At 40.1% G+C, this 24,812-nt stretch overlaps 1 protein-coding gene and 1 pseudogene across 6 annotated transcripts in view; both read left to right on the forward strand.

Annotated features, from left to right (window-relative positions):
• unc-13 overlaps positions 1 to 24,812 on the forward strand; it is a 4,182,017-nt gene that overhangs the window by 1,224,322 nt on the left and 2,932,883 nt on the right. The window lies entirely within an intron of this gene.
• On the forward strand, positions 14,807 to 16,302 carry LOC137234650 (splicing factor ESS-2 homolog; annotated as a pseudogene).

The raw sequence follows: 24,812 nt of genomic DNA on the forward strand, positions 1-24,812 counted from the left end.
ACATTTGAATTTGTATATGAGACGGAGAACACGCTGTACGGGGATAGTCAAGTGTGACTCCCAGAGCGACGACTGCCCCCTCGATGCACTTCAGAATTCTGCAACTTAATTGTAGCGGTTTAACTGAAAAGATCGCAGAGATAGTTGACTACATGAACAAAAATAATATCCGTATAGCCGCAATTCAAGAAACAAAGCTAACTACCAGATCGGACCTCCGAAGGTCTCAACGTAAACAATTACATACTGTAAAGTGAATAAGTGAATAAAATATCTTGTTATTATCACGTAAAAGTTTTCTTTACCGTAGTGAGACTATCAATTTTCGGGGGTGGTAGTTTAAGTGCAATACACTACACTAGTATTTATCACGTAAAAGTTATTATCACGTAAAAGTCCGCGTTTTTTTCTTTACCGTAGTGAGACCATCAGTTTTCGGGGGTGATAGTTTAAGTGCAATACACTACACTAGTAAATACTGGAACTATCGTTAGAGTCTTAAGTTATTATTATGTAAAAAATGTCTCGTTCATATTTAAGTGGTGCGTAAAAAGAAAAGGTTGCCGAAGAAAGGAACGTAAAAACACCAAATTCATCAGACAGTCAAGGACTTGCAACTAGTACTGAATTGAATCTTCAAACCAATCTCTTGTGGGCGAAAGTGTACATAAAAATCGAGGTGTAGAAATTTCCAACTGTTCAAACGATCCAGGAAAATGGGAAAAGGTTACTAGGTGTAAGATTTTGGATTGAACATGGTCCATCCACATACCAAAATTCGACTGGACCATTCGAATCATCTAAGCGTCGCACAGTGTTTCGTGTAGAACAAGCTAGCTGGACAAAAACAAAGTTCTCATTCCAAGAAAAGTGTAATGATAAATGAAAGAAAACAAACAAAATAACGGAATTTTCGCTTTTTTTTGATATTTTTGCTCATATATATTGAGTAATTCAAGTAAGAAGGCAGGAGTGGCCGTAAAATGCATTGGTTAATTTGCAAAATTCTTGTTGAATATTAAGATTCATATTTCTTTTAAGTGAACACTTTTATATAATTTTTTTTGTTGGATTCTAAGATCGAAGGTAATTAAAATTTTTTAATAGTAATTCCTTCGCAATTAGATTATTTTCCATATATTTTACATTCCATTATTAAGAAGAAAAGGTATTTTTTCTCTATATTTTTAACTTTAGGGACAAAAAGTTACATACATCCGCGGACATCCGGGCTACATTTTACATATGTTATAATCGCAAGTATTCTCTAATAGTCGAAAGAAAAAACCATTGCGAATTCTTTGCACATCTATTTTACATTTTTTTTTGTTTGTAGATTTAGTTATCTCTACATATAAAATAGGATGTATGTACGTACCAGCTCCGACGAGATATTTGAACCTTTAAAGCTGATCTACAGACGGCAAAACCAATTCCAAGGTACAGGGAACAAACACGTAGCCGTAAAACACACAAAAATAAACGCGCAAGGTCAACAAGAGTACACCAAAAGCAAAAAGGCGAAGATCACTGACTTCAACCTGCCACAACCTACCGCACCAGTCACCAAGGTATAAAAACAGGTACATACAAAGCAATCTTAATGCAGGTATAACCACACAGGAACGCTACGCAAAACAACCTCATTTGGTAGCATCTACACCAATACCTGAATGTAATATAAATACTGCACAACTGATAACAAATCAGAACGACCAACGACACTTAAGATGGCAGCACAACAATCATCAACTATTCACCCTGTCGGAAAATCGACAACACAAAGCAGTTTAGTTATAACCGTACCAAGAACGAATTTTTTTGACATTTGGGTTCAACATTCGAAGGAAACCAGATATAAAGAATTATTGAGTTTTGTTGTACTTAAGTACGATTTAAGCGAAGCAGACGAGTATTCGATAAAAAGTTTAAGCTTACAAATATCGGCATATTTGCCGAAGCTGGATCAAAATTGGAACACTTCTGGAAGACATAAGGAGCGATTTTTGAATAAAAACTCAGAGTGGCTTTCGGTTCCAGACTTCACATTTACAATAACGGTGGATTCAAAGTTGCCATCAGACCAACCAACGACTTCTTCAGGTTACCCCGGCCCTGGAAGACGAAAGAAGGACTTTGTTAGCTGCAGTGAAAAAACCAAAATGCGTCGAATGGATAACCTCTTGCAATCTAGAAGTCCTGGTGAGTTACTTTATGCGGCATAAGTATCAACGCGTATGTCCGGCAACAGAAATGTCATAAAAAAAATCACAGGAAACCACTCAAATATCCGGCAAAAGGATGACATGTGAGCCAGAGCAAGATGCTTGAGGAATGTAGAAGCTTTAGCATACTACGTAGATAACAAATCGACCACTCATGGGTACAAAACGACTCGGAAGTGAAGCATCAAAGGCCTGCTTTTAGGTTTATCCATCATTTTTTAGTCTAAGAAAAGCTAAGGCAGAATGCTATCCAAATGAAATTGATGTGGGTGAAACACGTGCGGAAATTAAAGTCCAGTCCGTATTAGATAAAACTGTTGAGCGTTTAGTTTTAGCAAATCAAGAAGTTTTTGTTAGTTTATTACCTACAAACTTGACGTATACTTTAATCAGCAAGTGGGGTTGCGATGGAAGCTCTGGCCATAGCACATATAAGCAAACGTTTACATGCAGTTCTGACACTGATGATTTTTTGTTTATATTTTCTTTCGTTCCTCTTCAATTACAGGATGAAAAAGGTAACATTGTTTGGCAAAATCCTCGACCTTCTTCTACCATGTATTGTCGTCCAATTAAATTTATTTTTTCTAAAGAAACAAAAGATTTTATTGCCGTTGAAACGAACCAAGTTTTAAAGGAGATAAATGCGTTGTTACCAATAAAGTACATGCTTGAAGAATACGAAGTTTCCGTAAATCACAATATGCTTCTAACAATGATTGACGGAAAAGTTTGCAATGCTTTGACTGAAACTTCTTCCGCACAAAAGTGTTATATTTGTGGTGCCACTCCAAAAGATATGAATAATGTGTTACGGGATTTTACGCCTAACCGAGATAATCTTGGTTTTGGTTTGTCTACTCTCCATGCATGGATAAGATGTTTTGAATGCTTGCTTCACATAAGTTATCGCTTCGAAGTAAAAAAATGGCAGCTTAGGAATGAGGCAGATAAAGAGAGTGTAAAGCTACGTTCCAACGAAATCCAGTATACATTTAAAAGTGTACTTGGATTGATAGTAGATAAACCAAAACCAGGTTTCGGCAATACCAATGACGGTAACACTGCGGGTAGGTTTTTCGAAAATTCTGAGGCTAGTGCTGAGATTACGGGATTGGATGTAACGTTCATCAAAAGATTCGACACTCTCCTTCGCCCATTAGCATCTGGGTACACTATAAATATCCAAAGATTTGAAAAATTAGCGGTCGAGACTAAGCAACTATACATAGATCTCTATCCATGGTTTAGTATGCCTGTTAAAGTTCATAAAATCTTAGTGCATAGTACTGATATTATAAAATCAGCAATTTTACCTATTGGTCAACTTTCTGAGGAAGCACAGGAAGCCCGTAACAAATATTTGAGACTATTCAGGGATGATAACACACAAAAGCAGTCGCGTGAAGCCACGAATAGAGATCTTATGAATATGTTGCTTATAACATCGGATCCTTTAGTTAACAGTTATTAGGGGGATACCTAAGAAAAAATTTAAATGTCTGACTTCAGAAGTCTTAAATTTACTGCCCTCCGATAATGTTGAGGAGTCAATAAATAAGTGCCTCATCGAATGAAAGTGATAATAGCGAATAATAACATAATTATAAAACTATAACTTTTGTTGGGTCAGGTTTTATTTAATTTATATCTATTGTCTTTTCTACTTTGTATGATACCTTACTTTTAAGTTTTTGTAATAAGTAATTTTCACATAATTAGTTTAATTATTTACATTGTTATTATTATTATTGGAATTTACTTTTACGTTCCTGACTGGTACTATAAAATAATTTTGTAAAAATTGTAGTGCCAGGATAAATACTCAAATAAATACAAAATATGTATGTACAGTCACTCACATAAATAAGTAGACACCCCTTTTGGACAATTATTACAATTTTCGCCTTCGCAAATTTATTTTAACTAATTTCCCATAAGAAAATTTGTCACGAGCTATAACAAAAACTAAATTATATTTAAAAAATATTTGAAAAATTCGACGAATTTTCATATTTTAACTAATTTCCAATAAGAAAATTTGTCACGATCTATAACAAAAACTAAATTATATTTAAAAAATGTTTGAAAAATTCGACGAATTTTCATAAAAAATTTAAATTTTTTTTCCGAATTTTTAGAATTTTTTAGAGTATTGAGATTTGTAGTCCATTCAATTTAAGTACAATAAAGTAATATTCTAAATTCCTTTGAATTTTTTTGGATCTATGTCACTTATTCACATGAGTTACTGTATATGAAATAAGCAAATGTATGCATATGAAGTAAAATTTTGGAAAAAAATAAAAAAAAGAACATATGGCTCAAAAAAATGGCCTAGTTGTAATAAATGACTGCATATGAAAAGGAAAATCTCATAAAATAATTTTGTCCAGCTAGCTTGTTCTACACGAAACACTGTGCGACGCAAAATTTTACTTCATATGCATACATTTGTTTATTTCATATAGAGTAACTCATGTGAATAAGTGACATAGATCCAAAAAAATTTAAAGAACTTAAGAATATTCTTTATTGTACTTAAATTGAATGGACTACAAATCTCAATACTCTAAAAAATTCTAAAAATTTGGAAAAAAAAATTAAAATTTTGTATGAAAATTCAAAATTCGACCGTGGTGTGATGGTAGCGTGCTCCGCCTATCACACCGTATGCCATGGGTTCAACTCCCGGGCAAAGCAACATCAAAATTTTAGAAATAAGATTTTTCAATTAGAAGAAAATTTTTCTAAGCGGGGTCGCCCCTCGGCAGTGTCTGGCAAGCGCTCCGATTGTATTTCTGCCATGAAAAGCTCTCAGTGAAAACTCATCTGCCTTGCAGATGCCGTTCGGAGTCGGCATAAAACATGTAGGTCCCGTCCGGCAAATTTGTAGGGAAAAATCAAGAGGAGCACGACGCAAATTGGAAGAGAAGCTCGGCCTTAGATCTCTTCGGAGGTTATCGCGCCTTACATTTATTTTTTTATTTTTTTTAGTTACAATTTGACAATGGGCGTGGCACCGCCCACTTTTAAAAGAAGGTAATTTAAAATTTTTGCAAGCTGTAATTTGGCAGTCGTTGAAATATCATGATGAAATTTGGCAGGAACGTTACTCCTATTACTATATGTACGCTTAATAAAAATTAGCAAAATCGGAGAAGGACCACGCCCACTTTAAAAAAAAAATTTTGTTTTAAAGTAAAATTTTAACAAAAAATTTAATATCTTTACAGTATATAAGTAAATTATGTCAACATTCAACTCCAGTAATGATATAGTGCCACAAAATACAAAAATAAAATAAAATTTCAAAATGGGCGTGGCTCCGCCCTTTTTCATTTAATTTGTCTAGGATACTTTTAACGCCGTAAGTCGAACAAAAATTAACCAATCCTTTTGAAATTTGGTAGGGGCATAGATTTTTTTGACGGTAACTCTTTTCTGTGAAAATGGGCGAAATCGGTTGATGCCACGCCCAGTTTTTATACACAGTCGTCCGTCTGTCCTTCCGCATGGCCGTTAACACGATAACTTGAGCAAAAATTGACATATCTTTAATGAACTTAGTTCACGTGCTTACTTGAACTCACTTTATTTTGGTATGAAAAATGAACGAAATCCGACTATGACCACGCCCACTTTTTCGATATCGAAAATTACGAAAAATGAAAAAAATGCCATAATTCTATACCAAATACGAAAAAAGGGATGAAACATGGTAAGGTAATTGGATTGTTTTATTGAAGCGAAATATAACTTTAGAAAAAACTTTATAAAATGGTTGTGACACCTACCATATTAAGTAGAAGAAAATGAAAAAGTTCTGCAGGGCGAAATAAAAAACCCTTAAAATCTTGGCAGGTATTACATATATAAATAAATTAGCGGAATCCAACAGATGATGTTCTGGGTCACCCTGGTCCCCATTTTGGTCGATATCTGGAAAACGCATTCACATATACAACTACCACCACTTCCTTTTAAAAATCTCATTAATACGTTTAATTTAATACCCATATCGTACAAACTCATTCTAGAGTCACCCCTGGTCTACCTTTATGGCGATATCTCGAAAAGGCGTCCACCTATAGAACTAAGGCCCACTCCCTTTTAAAATACTTATTAACTCCTTTCGTTTGATACCCATATTGCACAAACGAATTCTAGAGTCACCCCTGGCCCACCTTTATGGCGATATTTCGAAAATGCGACCACCTATACAACAACCACCACTCCCTTTTAAAACCCTTATTAATACCTTTAATTTGATACCCATATCGTACAAACACATTCTAGAATCACCCGTGGTCCACCTTTATGGCGATATTTCGAAACGGCGTCCACCTATAGAACTGAGGCCCACTCCCTTTTAAAATACTCATTATCACCTTTCATTTGATACCCATATCGTACAAACATACTCTAAAGTCGCCCCTGGTCCACCTTTATGGAGATATCTCGAAAAGGCGAACACCTATAGAACGAAGGCCCACTTCCTTTTAAAAATACTCATTAACACCTTTCATTTGATACCCATATCGTAGTAACAAAGTCTAGAGTCACCCCTGGTCCACCTTTATTGCGATACCTCGAAAAGGCGTCCACCTATAGAACTAAGGCCCACTCCCTTTTGAAATACTCATTAACTCCTTTCGTTTGATACCCATATTGCACAAACAAATTCTAGAGTCACCACTGGCCCACCTTTATGGCGATATCTCGAAACGGCGTCCACCTATGGAACTAAGGATTACTCCCTTTTAAAATACTTATTAACACCTTTCTTTTGATACCCATATTGTACAAACAAATTCTAGAGTCACCCCTGGTCCACCTTTATGGCGATATTTCGAAAATTCGACCACCTATACAACAACCACCACTCCCTTTTAAAACCCTCATTAATACCTTTAATTTGATACCCATATCGTACAAACTCATTCTAGAATCACCCCTGATCCACCTTTATGGCGATATTTCGAAACGGCGTCCACCTATAGAACTAAGGCCCACTCCCTTTTAAAATACTCATTAACACCTTTCGTTTGATGCCAATATTGTACAAACAAAGTCTAGGGTCACCCCTGGTCCACCTTTATGGTGATATCTCGAAACGGCGTCCACCTTTGGGACTAAGGATTACTCCTTTTTAAAATACTTATTAACACCTTTCTTTTGATAGCCATATTGTACAAACAAATTCTAGGGTCATCCCTGGTCCACCTTTATGGCGATATCTCGAAACGGCGTCCACCTATGGAACTAAGGATTATTCCCTTTTAAAATACTCATTAGCACCTTTTATTTGATACCCATATCGTACAAACGCATTCTAGAGTCACCCCTGGTCCAACTTTATGGCGATATCTCGAAAAGGTGACCACCTATACAACAACCACCACTCCCTTTTAAAACCCTCATTAATACCTTTAATTTGATACCCATATCGTACAAACACATTCTAGAGTCAACCTTTATGGCGATATTTCGAAACGGCATCCACCTATAGAACTAAGGCCCACTCCCTTTTAAAATACTCATTAACACCATTCGTTTGATGCCCATATTGTACAAACAAATTCTAGGGTCCCCCTGTTCCACCTTTGTGGCGATATCTGAAAACGGCGTCCACCTATGGAACTAAGGATTACTCCCTTTTAAAATACTCATTAAAACCTTTAATTTGATACCCATATCGTACAAACGCATTCTAGAGTCAACCCTGATCCACCTTTATGGCTATATCCCTAAATGGCGTCCACCTATAAAACTATGGCCCACTCCCTCATAAAATACTCTTTAATGCCTTTCATTTGATATACATTTCATACAAACACATTCCAGGGTTTCCCTCGGTTCATTTTCCTACATGGTTATTTTCCCTTATGTTGTCACCATAGCTCTCAACTGAGTATGTAATGTTCGGTTACACTCGAACATAACCTTCCTTACTTGTTCATCCTGTAATTGAAGAGGAACGAGAGAAAATATAGACAAAAACTCATCAGTGTCAGAACTGCATGTAAACTTTTGCTTATATGTGCTACGGCCAGAGCTTCCATCGCAACCCCACTTGCTGATTAAAGTATACGTCAAGTTTGTAGATAATAAACTAACAAAAACTTCTTGATTTGCTAAAACTAAACGCTCAACAATTTTATCTAATACGGACTGGACTTTAAATTCCGCACGTGTTTCACCCACATCAGTTTCATTTGGATAGCATTCTGCCTTACCTTTTCTTAGACTATAACATGATGGATAAACCTTATGGCCTGCCTTGATGCTCCACTTCCGAGTCGTTTTGTACCATAAGTCGTCGACTTGCTATCTACGTAGTATGCTAAAGCTTCTACATTGCTCAAGCATCTTGCATCTGGCTCACATGTCATCTTTTGCCGGATATTCGAGCGGTTTCCTGTGATTTTTTTTATAATTTTAGCAACATTTCTGTTGCCGGGCATACGCGTTGATACTTCTGCCGCATAAAGTAACTCACCAGGACTTCTAGATTGCCAGAGGTCATCCACTCGACGCCGTTTGGTTTTTTCACTGCAGCTAGCAAAGTCCTTCTTTCGTGTTCCGGGGCTGGGGTTACCTGAAGAAGTGGTTGGCTGGTCTGATGGCAACTTTGAATCCACCGTTATTGTAATTGTGAAGTCTGGACCCGAAAGCCACTCTGAGTTTTTATTCAAAAATCGCTCCTTATGTCTTCCAGAAGTGTTCCAATTTTGATCCAGCTTCGACGAATATGCCGATATTTGTAAGCTTAAACTTTTTATCGAATACTCGTCTGCTTCGCTTAAATCGTACTTAAGTACAACAAAACTCAATAATTCTTTATATCTGGTTTCCTTCGAATGGTGAACCCAAATGTCAAAAAAATCTGTTCTTGGTACGGTTATAACTAAACTGCTTTGTGTTGTTGATTTTCCGACAGGGTGAATAGTTGATGATTGTTGTGCTGCCATCGTAAGTGTCGTTGATCCTTCTGATTTGTTATCAGTTGTGCAGTATTTATATTACATTAAGGTATTGGCGTAGATGCTACCAAATAGGGTTGTTTTGTGTAGCGTTCCTGTGTGGTTATATCTGCATTAGGATTGCTTTGTATGCACCCGTTTTTATGCCTTGGTGACTGGTGCGGTAGGTTGTGGCAGGTTGAAGTCAGTGATCTTCGCCTTTTTGCTTTTGGTGTACTCTTGTTGACCTTGCGCGTTTATTTTTGTGTGTTTTATGGCTACATGTTTGTTCCCTTTACCTGGTAATTGGTTTTGCCCTTTGTAGATCAGCTTTAAAGGTTCAAATATCTCGTCGGAGCTGGTACGTACATACATCCTATTTTATATGTACAGATAACTAAATCTACAAAAAATTAAAAATATATGTGCAAAGAATTCGCAATGGTTTTTTCTTTCGACTATTAGAGAATACTTGCGACTATAACATATGTAAAATTTAGCCCGGATGTCCGCGGATGTATGTAACTTTTTAGTCCCTACACTTAAATATATAGAGAAAAAATACCTTTTCTTCTTAATAACGGAATGCTAAATATATTGAAAATACTTTAGTTGCGAAAGAATTACTATTAAAAAATTTTACTTGCCTTCGAGCTTAGAATCCATCAAAAAAATTATATAAAAGTGCTCACTTAAAAGAAATATGAAGCTTAATATTCAACAAAAATTTTGCAAATTAATCAATGCATTTTACGGCCACTCCTGTCTTCTTACTTCAATGCAAGAAAAAAATCCTTAAAAAATAAAACTTAAGGTTAAACGAATTCTCTTAAAATGTTAATTCTAATTTCTTACTTGAAAATTTATGATTAACTTGTAATATATCAAACAAGTTACATTAACCCAACCACGTTCTTTTTAAAAAGTAACTCACCCACCCTTAATTCATAGTTTGTTTATAATTCACATAATTTTTAACACTGTCTGACCTCAAAAATTACAAAAAAAAAAAATAAACCTGTCTACAATGATTGATGGTGATTCTCCAAATACTTCCATTACAGAATTTTTTCAAATTTACTCATTAAATAAGTTTTCTTTAAAAGCATGCTTTTGATCACGTAATATCTCTTTTTTCCGAACAAAATACTAGTTGTGTCCTCTTATCAACCTGATCACGTTTCTAGAATAAAATAGGTCAAAAGCTGCATGGGAAGAAATTTGAAATAGCAGTCAATGAGTCTTTTTTTTATATTCTCTAACCTTGAAAAAAGATTAAGAGAAAAAAAAACGGAAAATGACAGAAAACCGGAAAGCCGGTTGAATAAACAGACCTAACATTAAAGAAAAAAACCTCTAAAGAAAGTATTCGGGGCTCATTACAACCACTCTAGACAGGTTTCGTTTTTTTGTAATTTTCAAAATTATTTTTACGCACACAGTGTAATCGATAATACAAATTTTTGGTTTTTATTCCCAGGGTCTGTCTATTGTTTTTATTGCAAGCTATTTTTACTACCCGACCAATCGATAAAACTTTCTCGTGAAGGATATGATGACTGGAAAAATATCGTGTTCGGCCTGGGTGCGTCTGAAACCGGCAGTGGGTAGGCGCACACGGGTCGATCTCGGGATTGATGGTTCACTCGTTTCCTCGTTATAATAGTGTTTTAATTAGAGTGTAAGAAAAATATACAATGTGTGTAAGGTTACCTTAATGTCTCAAAATGACGATGGTGATCCTGGGCGATGTGAACAGCTTGGCGGTCAATCGAGAAAAAGGCCGGTTGTCCCGTTGATGACAACCGCTAAGCCGCGAAAAGGTCCTCTGGTATTAAGGAGGGGAAAAAAGCCACACACACAACAACCCCCACATATACGTGCATGGGTGCTGAGAACCTGCACACACACGTGCATGAAACGCATGCATGTGCATGCATGCACACAAATGCGGCGTGAGTGTGGGTGGCTGGAAATATTATTAAAACGTTAGGGAGGGGCGCCGTCAATCAGGTAAAAGTTAGGCATTGGGCCTAAACATGCCGCCCCGCTTGCGGTACGCAACATCACAGTCCGCCAAGGATCACCGACCGAGAAGAAGAAAAGAAAAAAAAATAAAAAAACTTATAGCTAATTATATCTAACTTAACATAACGCCGGCAAGTCCGCCGGCTTGGCGGTACGCAAAATGGTTTGCGCAGTGTGCGAGCTTGGTTGCTGCTGCCTCGGTCATTCGCCAATTTCTCCGTTATGGTTTAAGGCCTGAGCCAGGTTTGCCTAGAGTTAGGGATTGCGAAAAGGAGTAAGAAGATATACGTGTTCATATTTCTTGCCGTTTATTACAAATTCATTGGAAATGAACAAGCATAGAATTTTGTATGAAGAAAATTCAATGAAAAATATCTTACTGTGATGATACAAGATTTTAAACGCACACCTCCATTGTGAATTCATACAAGTGGCAAAGGTTTTATAGAAATGTTCACAATAGTAAACAGCTTCGATCACCTGTTCAATCGTTGTTCGATTACTTAAATCATTAGCTCACCAGTGGGTTTCAAACATTTTTGTAGACGACGGGTATATTGCTTTATTTACATATTTTAAAATGCCTGCATAGCTGGTGGCTTGAATTTAATCTATAAACTTGATTTTAGAAATGAATATTAATATGTAGTCTGATTTTCGGTATACAAATTTAAAAGAAAGCTGATTTGAAACAAATGTACAATTCATGGCACTTCAATTTAATAACGGCGAGCAAAAGAAAAACAAACCTTTATTCCCTTATCTGGCCATTCGCGACTGCCGTTCTCCCTGTCAGCTATTATTTGACACGTAGGTATGGCAATGGAGGAATCGAACGATTTTTCGCTGGTACGAATTCACAATGTAAGTCTTTTGCAACTGTGTACATCAAAAATTCAATAAAAATAACAAAGTATAAAAAAATTCATTTGTTTCGGTCGTTACCGAACATTTTCGACCGCAGCATGAATCGCAATCCTTTTGTTCTGTCCGTGTCTTCCTCGGATACGCAGCAGACATCCTGCTTGCCCGCCAATATTGCTGGTAGGAAGTTGGAGCTCCTGGGCGAGCTCATCCGCAATCACTGTGGTGGGGGAGCATCCATCGATTAAGGCGAGAACGAGGTGTAGCCGCCCCTGCTTCTATTTTCACGACCGCGGTGGGGGTGATCGCTACCGTCGGTATCATGGTGGCGGTGGCAGCTGAATGCGGGGATAGGAGCCCTGCCCGGAATCGGACACTGTGGTGAGTTGTAACGACCCGGATCCGTTACGGCGGTCCTGCGGCTGATGATGGGTGTGATGTCGTTGTTGCAGGCGAAGAGGCCTTGTCTCCGCTCTGCGGTCGCGCTAATATCGTCTCCGTTGGGGGTTCCTGGTTTGCCGGCGAAGAGACCGGGTCTCCGCTCGGCCGTTATATGTATGGCGGTGTGCTGTCGCTGTCCCTTGTTGGAGCCGCTTCATCTCATGCTGAAATCGAGGTCGAAATGACTTGGCGGTTGGTGGTGTGGTCGGGCGAAGAGACCGCGTCTCCGCTCCGGTCCGGCTGGCATCGTGGTTTCGAGGTGGACGAAGAGGTCCAGTCTCCGTTCCAGCGTCCGACGCATATAAAGAAATCGAGTCGTCTATCCGCTCTCGGGGTGAGTCTAGCTCCTCTTCCACTTGAACGCTCCATGGCTTGGAGCGGGCTTCTCGGAGTAGCTGCATCTCCTCGTCGATCGAGGCGATGTGTAGCATCGTGTGGTGCTTCTCGCCGCACCGTTTACATCGCCCTTGGCTTGGGCATGCGTTCGAGCGGTGATCAGGGGCCAGACAATTTCCGCAGTAGCTTCCGCGTATCGCGACGTAGAGGCGCTCTTCTGGCTTTTTTGCCCGAAAGATTGGGCACAAGCGGATAGGGTGTCTCCCAAGACACACTCGGCATTCAGATGAATAACGCACTGCGTGCGCGGCGGCATTCCGTTTCAAAGCGGCAAAACGACCCATTTTTCTGAAAGGAATGCAATGGGTTTGAGTAGGTCGGGTCCTTGTCGAAGTGCAGGGACGAGTGGTCCCTAATTGTATTGTTGAGATATGGTAGGGGGCAAACATCTCTAGCAGTATAAATATTCATATTTGGCGCACATCATGTGCATGGCCTCTTTCCACGCACGTTATGTGCCTGGGTCTTTAGTGCCTTATTCTGTTTATTTCGTGTCACCCGGTAGCGTTTTAGTTAGCCACGGGCACACTAGTGCTGAAGAAGAATGAGCATTTACGATTTTCGGTTCGCACATTCTGGTACCGAACCGGGTAGAAAGTGTATAGCGTGGGTTCTTTTGAGTCGCTGTTATTTGTGTTGTTGGTGCTAAAAACCAGCAACTTTCCTGCCCGCCGCAAAAAAAATGTCTGGACAGCAAAATTGTATGCCAATAAAGAAAAAATATGTTCGTTTTGGAAGAGGGGAGAGATTTATAAAATGTATAATTTTTTATTTGTTGGTATTGCCCTCCGCTTATTTGTTCAACTTTTCCCAAGTACTCTTGTAGTCCTGTTTTATTGATGGCCTTTATCAAAAGGCACGGTTCCCGAAGGGTATTTGGCTCCGATACCGATTCCTCAGACTCGGGTTTTTGGGTACCCGTTTGCATCTTTTTATGCATCCCTAATATAGTGTACATTTAAACTCGGCATATATATGTACATACGTTGGTATAAGTATATGGACAGTCAGTGCACGGACTTTACCGCATTGGTAGGTTTACTCACTTTTCTGGCCCATTTTCATTTTCTACTACTACTACCACCGAGGCCCAAAATCTACCAATATTTCAGTATTTTCGCACTGTAAACGTATACTGCGATAATTTTAAAGTATTGAATTGCCGAGTATACCTAACTAACATTTAGAGGTGACACTAACCAATTTTGAAAAAATTTGTGTACAGATTATGAGATAAATGTTGCAAATGAGTTCGCAAACATCTCCCTACGCTACTTTCATCAGTTCTTGTGATTACATTTGAACGAAAGTCCACGTTTTAAGTACATAAAATGCCGAAAAAGTGAGTATTATATTGGCATAAGGTATTTATATACCAATTTATATGTACTTTTATCTTGCTTAAATATTTTTAAGAGTGTTATTTCCGTGAAATGTGCTTTATTTATTTTGCAATAAATTATGAATTGTTTTGTACAAATATTCAGTCGCGCTACTGTTTCCAAATAAAATCTACCAACATTCCTGTTAACGTTAAAGGTCCGCGCACTGGTACAAGCATACCAACGGCAATGATAAAACAAACAAAAAAAACGTATCCATACTTATATACGTGTATTCAATGGAAAATTCCGATGAATTGAAATAACGGAAAACACATGGAATGATTTTTTTCCGTTTGTTTTTTCATTCTGGATTACGGCGTGGCCTGGCATAAACTATTCTCGTGTGTCGAGTAAAAAAAAACGTCAAAACCACTTGGCACTTTGCAGATTGTGAAATATTTTGTTCCTACAGCGAAATCGCATTTTCCCCCAAATAAATTTAAAGAACTCGTGTTGTGATTAAAACAAAATCAAAATTCGTCTGCTGAAAGAAAATTCAAATATGTGTGATCCGAATACACCAAGCACCCCCGGTAGCCAAGCTATCGTTAATCTAAAAGAGCGCGATAAATCTCTACAAAACTTCAAAGTACCCGCGGCAGGAGCAACCCGTAAGAAAATAAAAGAAAAAATTCTAACCGGGGAAGTGTACATTGAGGAGATGGCATAAATAATACAACGAGACTTCTTTCCACACTTGGATAAATTGCGAGCGCAAAATGATTACCTCGATGCAATGGATCGTAAAGATTACGCTCAAATGGAAGCGATACGTGAGAAGTATAGTGGGCGCAGACCTACCGATAGACGAGCTGTGTCACCAGCAACGTTTGAAACACCAGCTAGCGCGAATGCCAGCGGAACACCACGTCCTTGCTGTGACGGAAATGCCTCAGACACGCCCAGGTGTACTGTTTCTAGTTCTTCTAAAGCGTCAGGGGCGTCAGAAACAGATAAAATAACGGATTCATTAGACTCATTTCTACAACACTACTCCAGCGAAGATAATCATAGTTTTCAAGAAATCATCGATACGGCGGATCGAAAATTAAGACAAAGGTTTGCGGTGCTATATAATGAAGAAAAACTATCTGCGGATAAATTAGCGTGTGCGCTTAATTTACCATCTATTGAGCAGCAATTCGAAGAACCTGATCCAATGCGAAAGATTGAGACATGGACCCACGTGAACAAAAACTCCGTTATGTACATTCCCGATGGAGTCGAGCTTACTGAGCAAGAACAAGTAGAAGCAGCAAAAAACGCAAAAATAATACAACATAATGCAACACGGCTCCATACTAACCCTTTTGTTGAGCCCAAAACCGCAAAATCAAGCAATGAACTGGTTAAGTCACAATCACAACCGCTAGCGAATAAAATTGGTTTTGATGGCAATGCCATCATACCAGGCAACAATAGCGGCGACGGTCCAGACGTGCGCGGTTTTAGTTTAGTAAAAACACCATCGCCACTCCAGGTGAAGCATTTTCACTACTCATGACATGGGGTGAAATTGAAGGTACACCCTTTCGCCTTGATGGCTCCGACACCCCAGTACGACCAAATGTTGGACCAGCCTTTACCATTACCGAAAATTCACATCGTGAAGCACTAGCTGAAAAAGTCGGTGAAAAGATGCGTGCCCAAAAGCAGCGAGCAGCCGATACGGCTCACAAAAATATTCATTCTCCATTTATTCGTTCAAATATGGAACGTTTGGCTTCAATGTCGCCGGCGGCTAGACGTTTGGCAACGGGGAAACTGAGAATTGGTACAACACCGTTTATGCCTACACCAGGGCGTACACCTGGTGCGGCCGCTCCTCGAAGACCCAAGATCACGCTAAAATCCGCGAATAGACGTGGTGCTATAGAAACAACAACAAGCAGCTCTGCGCCAAATACACCCAAACAAATAAGCAGTGGAAAAGCAACGCTGAATGATAACTTACTGAAAATTCCAACGAAACGACTAGGAGCTTCCGATTTCTTCTAAATGAATGAAAAGGTGAGAAATATAGAAATTGTATTAGATTATAGAGTTAGGTGCTAACGCACAAATACATTAAGCAAATGTACATGATATGTATTGTATATAAAATGTAGATAGACTAAGCTTGAACGAAACATAGCCAGATACAAGAACTCAATACAATAATAAAATATCAAACATATAGTTAAAGAAGAGGATGCTAGGATAATTAAGGTTTTTAGTTTTGAATTATATACAATTTAATTTATTCGAAAAATCGATTAAATAATGAAAGCGCATGCAAGACCCTTTTTAGTATCTATTATTGCACCATGTACTGATATTTTCTGGATTTTATTGCTGTTCAAGTTTATTGTTTTTTCTTAGAATTGGTAAGCACTTTGCATTGCAGCCACGTTCTTGGCACCTTAAAATGTTTGTCAATTTTATCCTTTATTACAACTCTAAGACAATCCCTTCCAATGCAAATTTTCGGGCTTAATGACCTGCCGTAAAGCATAAAAAATGCTAAGAATCATGATGCAACAAGTTTGGCTAGGCTATGTAGTAGTTCAAGGCCTATTGATAATCACAGCCAGTATTGCGGAACTCGTTTTTATTGACTCTTTGGGTTGTTTACTACCCCTTTTTTTACATTCGCAATATTCGTTTGCGAAGATGACTACATATAAGCGTATCTTTAGATTGTATTAGAGTTTCAGCGCCATTTGTTTTAAAATAAACAATAAATTAACAATTAGTTTGAGATAGTAGTAAAGCGTTATTAAATATGCTGAAGTTTTAAATAATTTTAGAACTTTGACAAAAAATTTCCAAGATAAATTTCGAATTCGGAATTTTGTTTCGTAGCGGTTGAAAATAAATTAAACGCATTTCGGTAATTGTTGGGTGTTGATAGCGGGTTTCGGTATCGCCTTTGGTACACCGATTAACTTCTAATCCCCTAGTAGCGCCCTGTTAGCCCAGCAACAATCAACTCTTAAGGGACCTTTGAAGCTTATAGGAAAACCCTCCCTCTGACTCTTTGAGTTCGTGTAAATGTATTTATGAATGCTGGGGATACATTAAAGGAAGAAACTGAACTCACCAAGTTGTGTTCGGGTAATTGTAATGCTAAATGCGAAATTGCGAATCTTGATGGTTTCTTAGGTTGTGTAATGGTATTCTGTGGCAGATAATGGATCTGCGGTAGGGTTCTGGTGTCCTCGCTCGGGGTGAGCGAGTGAATTGGGGTTTGATTTTGAAAATTAAAAATAAGTGTTTGGTGGCAGATGGAGATCTGCATTAGGCTGGTTAATTGGCCTTGTTTCGGTGAACGAGCGGAACTTTCGACGGAACTTTTCCGTCTTTCTGTTAGGGCTTCCCCCGTCTCCGTCACCGCGAGAGAATAAGTGTAGGGGATTGTGTTTACTCACGTGGCGAGCCCGGGGATTCCGTTGTGGAACATTGTGAATTTTAAAGTTAAAAGTAGAAAGTGTTGAGTGCCTTAGGGGGATTGGAATCTCCAGTGGGAGCCTCACACGGTGAGCCCATATGTAGGAGTATAGAGTGTTAGGTAACCGTTCACGTGATGAGCCCGAGGATTCCGGGGTTAGCACTGAGTGCCCAGGGTGGTTGGAATCCCCGGGAGCCTCACACGTGGACGCTGGATTACAAAGGTTGATTTGGGAATTGTCCGCTCACGTGGCGAGCCCGCGGATTTTGCTGTTTAATACAAAGTGAATAGGGTGGTTTGGAATCCGTAGTGGGAGCCTCCCACGTTGAGTCCCGACGTAGGGGGAGCGGAGTGGATAGATTATGCTCTTACGGTGACGAGATGAATTCGGTGGGAATACCCAACCGAAAGTCTGTGAAGAAGGGGAGGGGGGGGAGTGGTTTCGCGATAGGGAGGCGGTGTTTGGAAAAGAGGGCGAGGAACGGAGGGATGGTTATGAGGAGCTCTTGGTCTTCTCTCAGTCCATCTCCTCCGTTGGAAGAAGGATCAGTTTGACCAAAGGTCGTCTGACTGGACCCTTCTCGGTTATGAGATCGACTACACGAGCTCGGTTGTCTTCGCCGGGGTGTACGCTGACGACTCGGCCTAACCTTCATTCGTTGGGAGATAAGTTGTCCTCTTTGATGACAACTAGATCATCCACTTTCAGATTTTGTTTTGTGTGTTTCCACTTCACCCGTTTTTGAAGCTCGGAAAGATATTCGGTTTTCCATCGCTGGGAGAAGGTTTGATGGAGGGCCTTGAGCTTCTGCCATCTGTTTATTATGGAGGCCGTGCTTTCATTCACATCCGTTTCTGGCGGCGCCAGAAGGTGGCTGCCCGTTAGGAAATGTCCTGGGGTTAGTGGTTCCAGGTCCGTTGGGTCATTCGACCCTGGACTGGCGCGAGTTGAGGCACGCCTCAATCCTGCACAAAAGTGTTTGGAACTCCTCCATAGTATATTTGTGGGGAGAAGCGATCTTTTTGAAGTGGCTTTTGAAGCTCTTCACTCCCGCTTCCCACAGGCCGCCCATACGTGGAGCGGCGGCGGGAATAAAATACCAGCTCAATGCTTGATGGCTATACTTTGAGACTGTTTTGTCTCGGCTTTCGGCCAGAAAGGCTTTAAATTCGGATCGTAAAGATCTTGATGGCACAACCTTTGTCGGAGTAGATGTTTTTCGGACATCCTCTTCTAGCGATAAAACGCGAGAAGGCTGCGAGAAAGCATGGGGTGCTGAGGTCACTAGTGGCCTCTAAGTGAACGGCCTTAGTGGAGAAACAGACAAAAAGGCATACGTAGCCCTTTGACAGTCGACATCCCCTACCGCGGTAGCTTTTGATGTCGAAAGGCCCCGCAAAGTCTACCCCGGTATTGGTGAACGCGCGGGTAAAAGTAGTCCGTTCGCAGGGAAGGGTACCCATAAGTTGGGACTGCGCCTGCTTTCGGTGAATAATGCAGGTTTTGCAATTGTGGATGATGGCTCGGATCATGGTCTTGATATTCGGTATCCAGTATTGGGTTCGAATAAGACGGAGCATGAGCTGGTTCTCGCCATGAAGGGAGTAATGATGAGCCATCACAACTGTAAGGCGAGACAGCCTACAATTGTAAGGCAAGATGATCGGATGCCGCTCATTGTATGACATGTCTTTTGAAGCCCCTAGACGCCTCCCTGTTCTAATAATATCATCTTTGTCGATATATTGGTTAAGTGACAGTATTTCACTCTTTCGATCGATAGGTTCCCTATTTTTCAATTTTAAATATTCTGTCCCGTAAAATTGTTTCTGGCAGACTCGTATTAATGCTTGAGTCGTTGCCTTAATCTCATCGGCTGAGATTATACACGACCTTTCGTGGAACATTGCTTTAGTTTTTGGGTGAGTTCGTTTATAAAATCTCCTAACATAGGATAGAACCTTTAAAGCCCTGGGTAAATTTGAAAAACGGTCGAGAATATCTACCTGATCTACCCTTGTCGTGGCATATGTTTGTGCCCTCTTCTCCTCAATGGACGTTTTGTATTCGGTCTCTTGTGCTGGCCAGTGGGAATTGTCTTCTTGCAGCCAAGAAGGTCCCTGCCACCACAACGAATTGTTGACCAACTCTGATGCAAGTAGTCCTCTGCTTCCTAGATCCGCTCGATTAGATTCCGAGTCCACGTGAAGCCAGTCCTTTCTACCGACCATATCGATGATCTTAGTGATTCGGTGTGCGACGAAGGTTGACCAGGAACAGGGCGGCTTTCTTATCCATGCGAGTACGATGGTTGAATCCGTCCAGAGGTGAACTTTTGCTGGCCCCAAATGAATGTTTCGGAATATTGATTCCATGATTTTTGCGAGCAGCACGGCGCCGCAAAGTTCTAAACGTGGTAGTGAGATGGTTTTCACTGGGGCTACTCGGGTTTTGGCTAGCAAGAGATTTGTGAAAATCTTATCGTCCCTTTTTACGCGCATGTAGATTGCTGCTGCATATGCCTTTTCCGTTGCATCGCAAAAACCATGTATTTCGATGTCGTCCTCGGGCGTAAAATTACCTATCGCGGTATCCTAATGTTATCTATTTCGTTATAGTGTTGGGTGAAATTTTCCCACCGTTTTAAGGTGGTTGGGGAGACAGGTTCGTCCCACCCGGTGTCCTCTAACCAGATATGCTGCATTAGTATTTTTGCCACTATGACCATTGGTGCAAGCCAGGCTAAACGGTCGAAAAGTTTGGCTATAGCGGATAGGATTGCGCGTTTGGTGGTGTTCTCGCCATTCCCTAAAGCTCCTGCTGTAAAGTAAAACATGTCTGAGTGAGCGTTCCATCGTTTTCCGAGTGCCTTCACCGAGCTAGCCTCTTCAAACGCTAAGAAGTCCTCGCTGAGCAAATCCGTTTTGGGCATGTCCTGAAGGATTTCCTCACAATTTGATGTCCACTTGCGCAATAGAAAGCCAGCTGAGTGTAATGCTTCGCGAATCTCGTTTCTTACTCTGATGGTTGACGCTATTGTATGTCCTCCAGATAAAACGTCGTCGACATACATACTTTCTCGTAATATACCCGATGCTATTGGGTGCGTATTTTCTACATCATCAGCCAATTGTAGAAGTGACCGTATCGCGAGGTAGGGGCGCAGTTTACGCCAAATGTGACAGTCTTTAGTTCGTAAAGACTGATGGGTTCGTTGGGGGATGTTCGATGGACAATTCTTTGAAATTTGGCGTGATTATCGGTCACCCAAATTTGCCTATACATCTTTTCTATGTCACTATTAAAAACAAAGCGGTACAGTCTCCAACGTAGAATTTAATGGGCAAGTATGCTTGGAGTACTGGACCTGGGTGGAGTATGTCGTTTAGACTAATGCCATTTGCCGTCGGACTTGACGCGTTGAAGACGACGCGCACCTTCGTAGTGGTACTTTCCGCCTTTACAACGGCGTGGTGGGGCAGGAAATAATTATCCGAATCGTCGGATGGTATATTATTCTTAATTTTTCTCATATGTCCAAGTGTTTCGTATTCTGACAACACCCGAACATATTCTTTTCCTAACTCTTGGGTTTTCAGTAATCGCCCCTCATTTCTGAAGAATTGTGAACATGCGCGCTTTAGGGACGGTCCTAATTTAATATTCTCAGGGTAATCCTGCCTGAATGGTAGCGAAACTGTATATCTTCCACTTTCATCACGTTTTGTTGTGTCCTTAAATAATTGTTCACAATACCTTTCTTCTTCATTAAGTATTTTGTTTTTGGGAACATTGGCTACCTCACAGAAAGCTTTTAATTAGTTGTCCAACGCAAGCTCGTTGTAGAATGACATGATGCTCTTCGTTGGACTCGGTGCTTCGATGCCACCGGTACCGAGCACTGTCTCTTGGGCCAAAAGTGTATTTAGTACATTCTTTTTCAGACCGCTCAGTATAATTTGGGGATATATGTCTCCTCCAAGTATGAGGTCTACGTCTTCGTTGATGTAGAACCTTTTGTCTGCCAAAACCAAGTCTGGGAATGCCTGCATAGTCATGGCGTTGATATGGCAGGATGGAAGATTCCCAGTGAGTTTGGCTAGGACTAGAACGGGTGTGGTCAGGCTGAAGCAGGCATCCACTGGTGAACGTAATTCAATTTTGGATGCCGCATTCACCTGAGCTGACACCGAATTTGTGATGCCTGAAACTTGGGCATGCATTTTTCTCGCTGGCAAATTGATTCTGCGTTTCAGTCTTTCTGTTATAAAGGAACATTCAGACCATAAATCAATTAATGCCCGCGCGGAGAAGTCGGTACCATTATGGCGAATGTGTACGCGAGCAGTTCCTAATAGCACGCCTGTGCTGGAATTGGCATGACAAGATTTTACATTCTGGTTCGCAGATTGTCACGCCTGTGCCGAAGTTGTTGGGATATTATCCGCATCTTTGAAAGGATTGCGTACAGCCGTGTGCTGAGATGTATCCGCATGCAGGAGCGTGTGGTGAGGAGAGTGGCATTTGGAACAGTTGTAGGAACTGGTGCACTTCGTCACGGTGTGTCCTGGGGATAAGCAATTCAGGCAGCCACTTGTGGATTTTATAAATTTAATCCTTTCTACTGGGGTTAACTGGCAGAAGCGTGAACAGTTGCGTAATCTGTGTTCAGGGGATTTACACATTTTACAAATTGATTTTATTGTTTGCTTGGATACTTTCGTTTGAAAAGCACCAAGTCTTTCGTAGGGGTTTCTGACGATTGTCGCGACGCGTTTGGTTGTTGCACTTTCGAAGTGGCTTGCCCTGTAAAAGCAGACACTGTTTCAAGTGTCTGAAACCGATTAGACAGGAACTTATCCATATCCTCCCACTTGGATATGTCCATTTTATGATCTATACTTTGCTCCCATAGAGCCAACGTGCTCTCTGGTAGCTTGGTTGAGCAGAGATAAGTCAGGATTGTATCCCAATTGGAAGTATCAATTTTGTGGCATTTGAGGGACGAAATACAATTATTTATATCATTTTGCAGCTTTTTTATTGAACTGCCACACTCACTTTCTACCTTTTTTAAGTTAAATAAAATTTGCAGTTGTGTGTTAACTAAGATACGTTTGTTTTCGTATCTTTCACACAAGTTTTTCCAGGCCATCTCGAAACCTTCATTTGTGAGAGGGCATTTTTTTATGATATCTTTTGCTTCGCCCTGCGTTTTGTTGTTGAGATGGAATAACTTTTCCACCCCTTTCAAACTAGAATTGTTTATATATATTGCCGTGAACAGGTCGCGATAAGTTGGCCAAGACAGATAATCCCCTTTAAAAACTTCCGTGTCGCAAGCAGGGAGGCGAATTTTATTCGCATGAGGGTTCTTGTCCTCTTTCTTGTATTTTTCTGCCTCAGCAGATATAGACGCTAAGCATCGCATGTAGATTGCGTATGCTGCTTTTTGCTTCTTTCTTACCGCCATAACGTCATCCCCTGACTCCTCATCCGATCCTAGTAGCGAATCAAACGCAGACTTTACCTTCTTCCACAAGGACCGCAACTCTTCCTGCTGTATCGCAAGGGTATGTTTGCTATGGTCACTTTCCGGAATAAGGCTGTAATCTGTATCAAACTCTGCAATTAATTCTACCAACCTGATGTAGGTTTCCATGGTCTTGGTTACGTTTATTAACAAGAGAATTGCCGATTAGAAATAATGAGAGTCTCCTGAATTAAGATACCTGGCCTAGCAGTGAATTAAAAACTTTTGAATTTCGACGTTTTATATTTATTACTTTTATTTCAGACTTTGTCAGTGTAGCGACAACGGAAAAGGGTTTATTTTCTGGACTTTTTGTCACAGCAGCGATAACAGCAAAAGATTTTATGTACAAACTTTTTGTCTCAGCGAAAACAACAAAAAAGGGGACCACCACAAGTAATGGGTGTATTTTTGAGAAAGTGAAAAAATGCGTGAAATATTCGAAACTAAGCGCAAAAAAAGTGTAAAAAGTGTTTAAAAAGTGAAGTGAGCACCGGATTAATTAAATTAAATTGAACTTAATTTCGTGTTTGTGATGTGCAAATAAAAACAACAACAAAAACCTATTTAGTATGGTGCGGAAAGTCAGGTTAGGTTACCCTCTTCCTTGTGTTGTGTTTGGAAAACCTTACCACTGGTGGGGGGATAGACCAGATAATCACAAGGACTGAAATAAAAGGCTAACACACCAAGTGATTTAACCTTTGAAAATAGAAAAATAAATTGGTGCTCACTAAATAACTTCACTGTTTTCACTTTTTTTATTTTAATTTTTCACGCACTACACGGGTTGTTTCTTTATTTTACAAAAAAAAACAACACTCAAACCAAAAAAAAGTGGCTAGAAATATCACACTTACTTCTTATATTTGCTGGAGGAATTGATGTGATGGCTGTGGCTCCGGGGCTGCTAATGTCGTGTATTATATGCCCGCAATGAAAGTCGGTGTTATTTTTTGGCTGCTGGGGCAAATCCTTTGTGGCAATTCTTTGTAAAATCTGGTAGTAGGCAAATGTGCTGTGTTGTGGACTCTATATATAAAGGTGCTTTGAGTTCTTGGTGAGGAGGACCAATGTTCGGCCTGGGTGCGTCTGAAACCGGCAGTGGGTAGGCGCACACGGGTCGATCTCGGGATTGATGGTTCACTCGAAATAAAACAGAGCAGAAAAATGCAAAGAGGATTTCTTCGTTATAATAGTGTTTTAATTAGAGTGTAAGAAAAAATATACAATGTGTGTAAGGTTACCTTAATGTCGCAAAATGACGATGGTGATCATGGGCGATGTGAACTGCTTGGCGGTCAATCGAGAAAGAGGCCGGTTGTCCCGTTGATGACAACCGCTAAGCCGCGAAAAGGTCCTCTGGTATTAAGGAGGGGAAAAAAGCCACACACACAACAACCCCCACATATACGTGCATGGGAGCTGACAACCCGCACACACACGTGCATGTGTATGAAACGCATGCATGTGCATGCATGCACACAAATGCGGCGTGAGTGTGGGTGGCTGGAAATATTATTAAAACGTTAGGGAGGGGCGCC

This window comes from Eurosta solidaginis, chromosome X (genome assembly GCF_040869045.1).
Source record: "Eurosta solidaginis isolate ZX-2024a chromosome X, ASM4086904v1, whole genome shotgun sequence".
In the NCBI taxonomy this organism is placed as follows: Eukaryota; Metazoa; Arthropoda; class Insecta; order Diptera; family Tephritidae; genus Eurosta; species Eurosta solidaginis.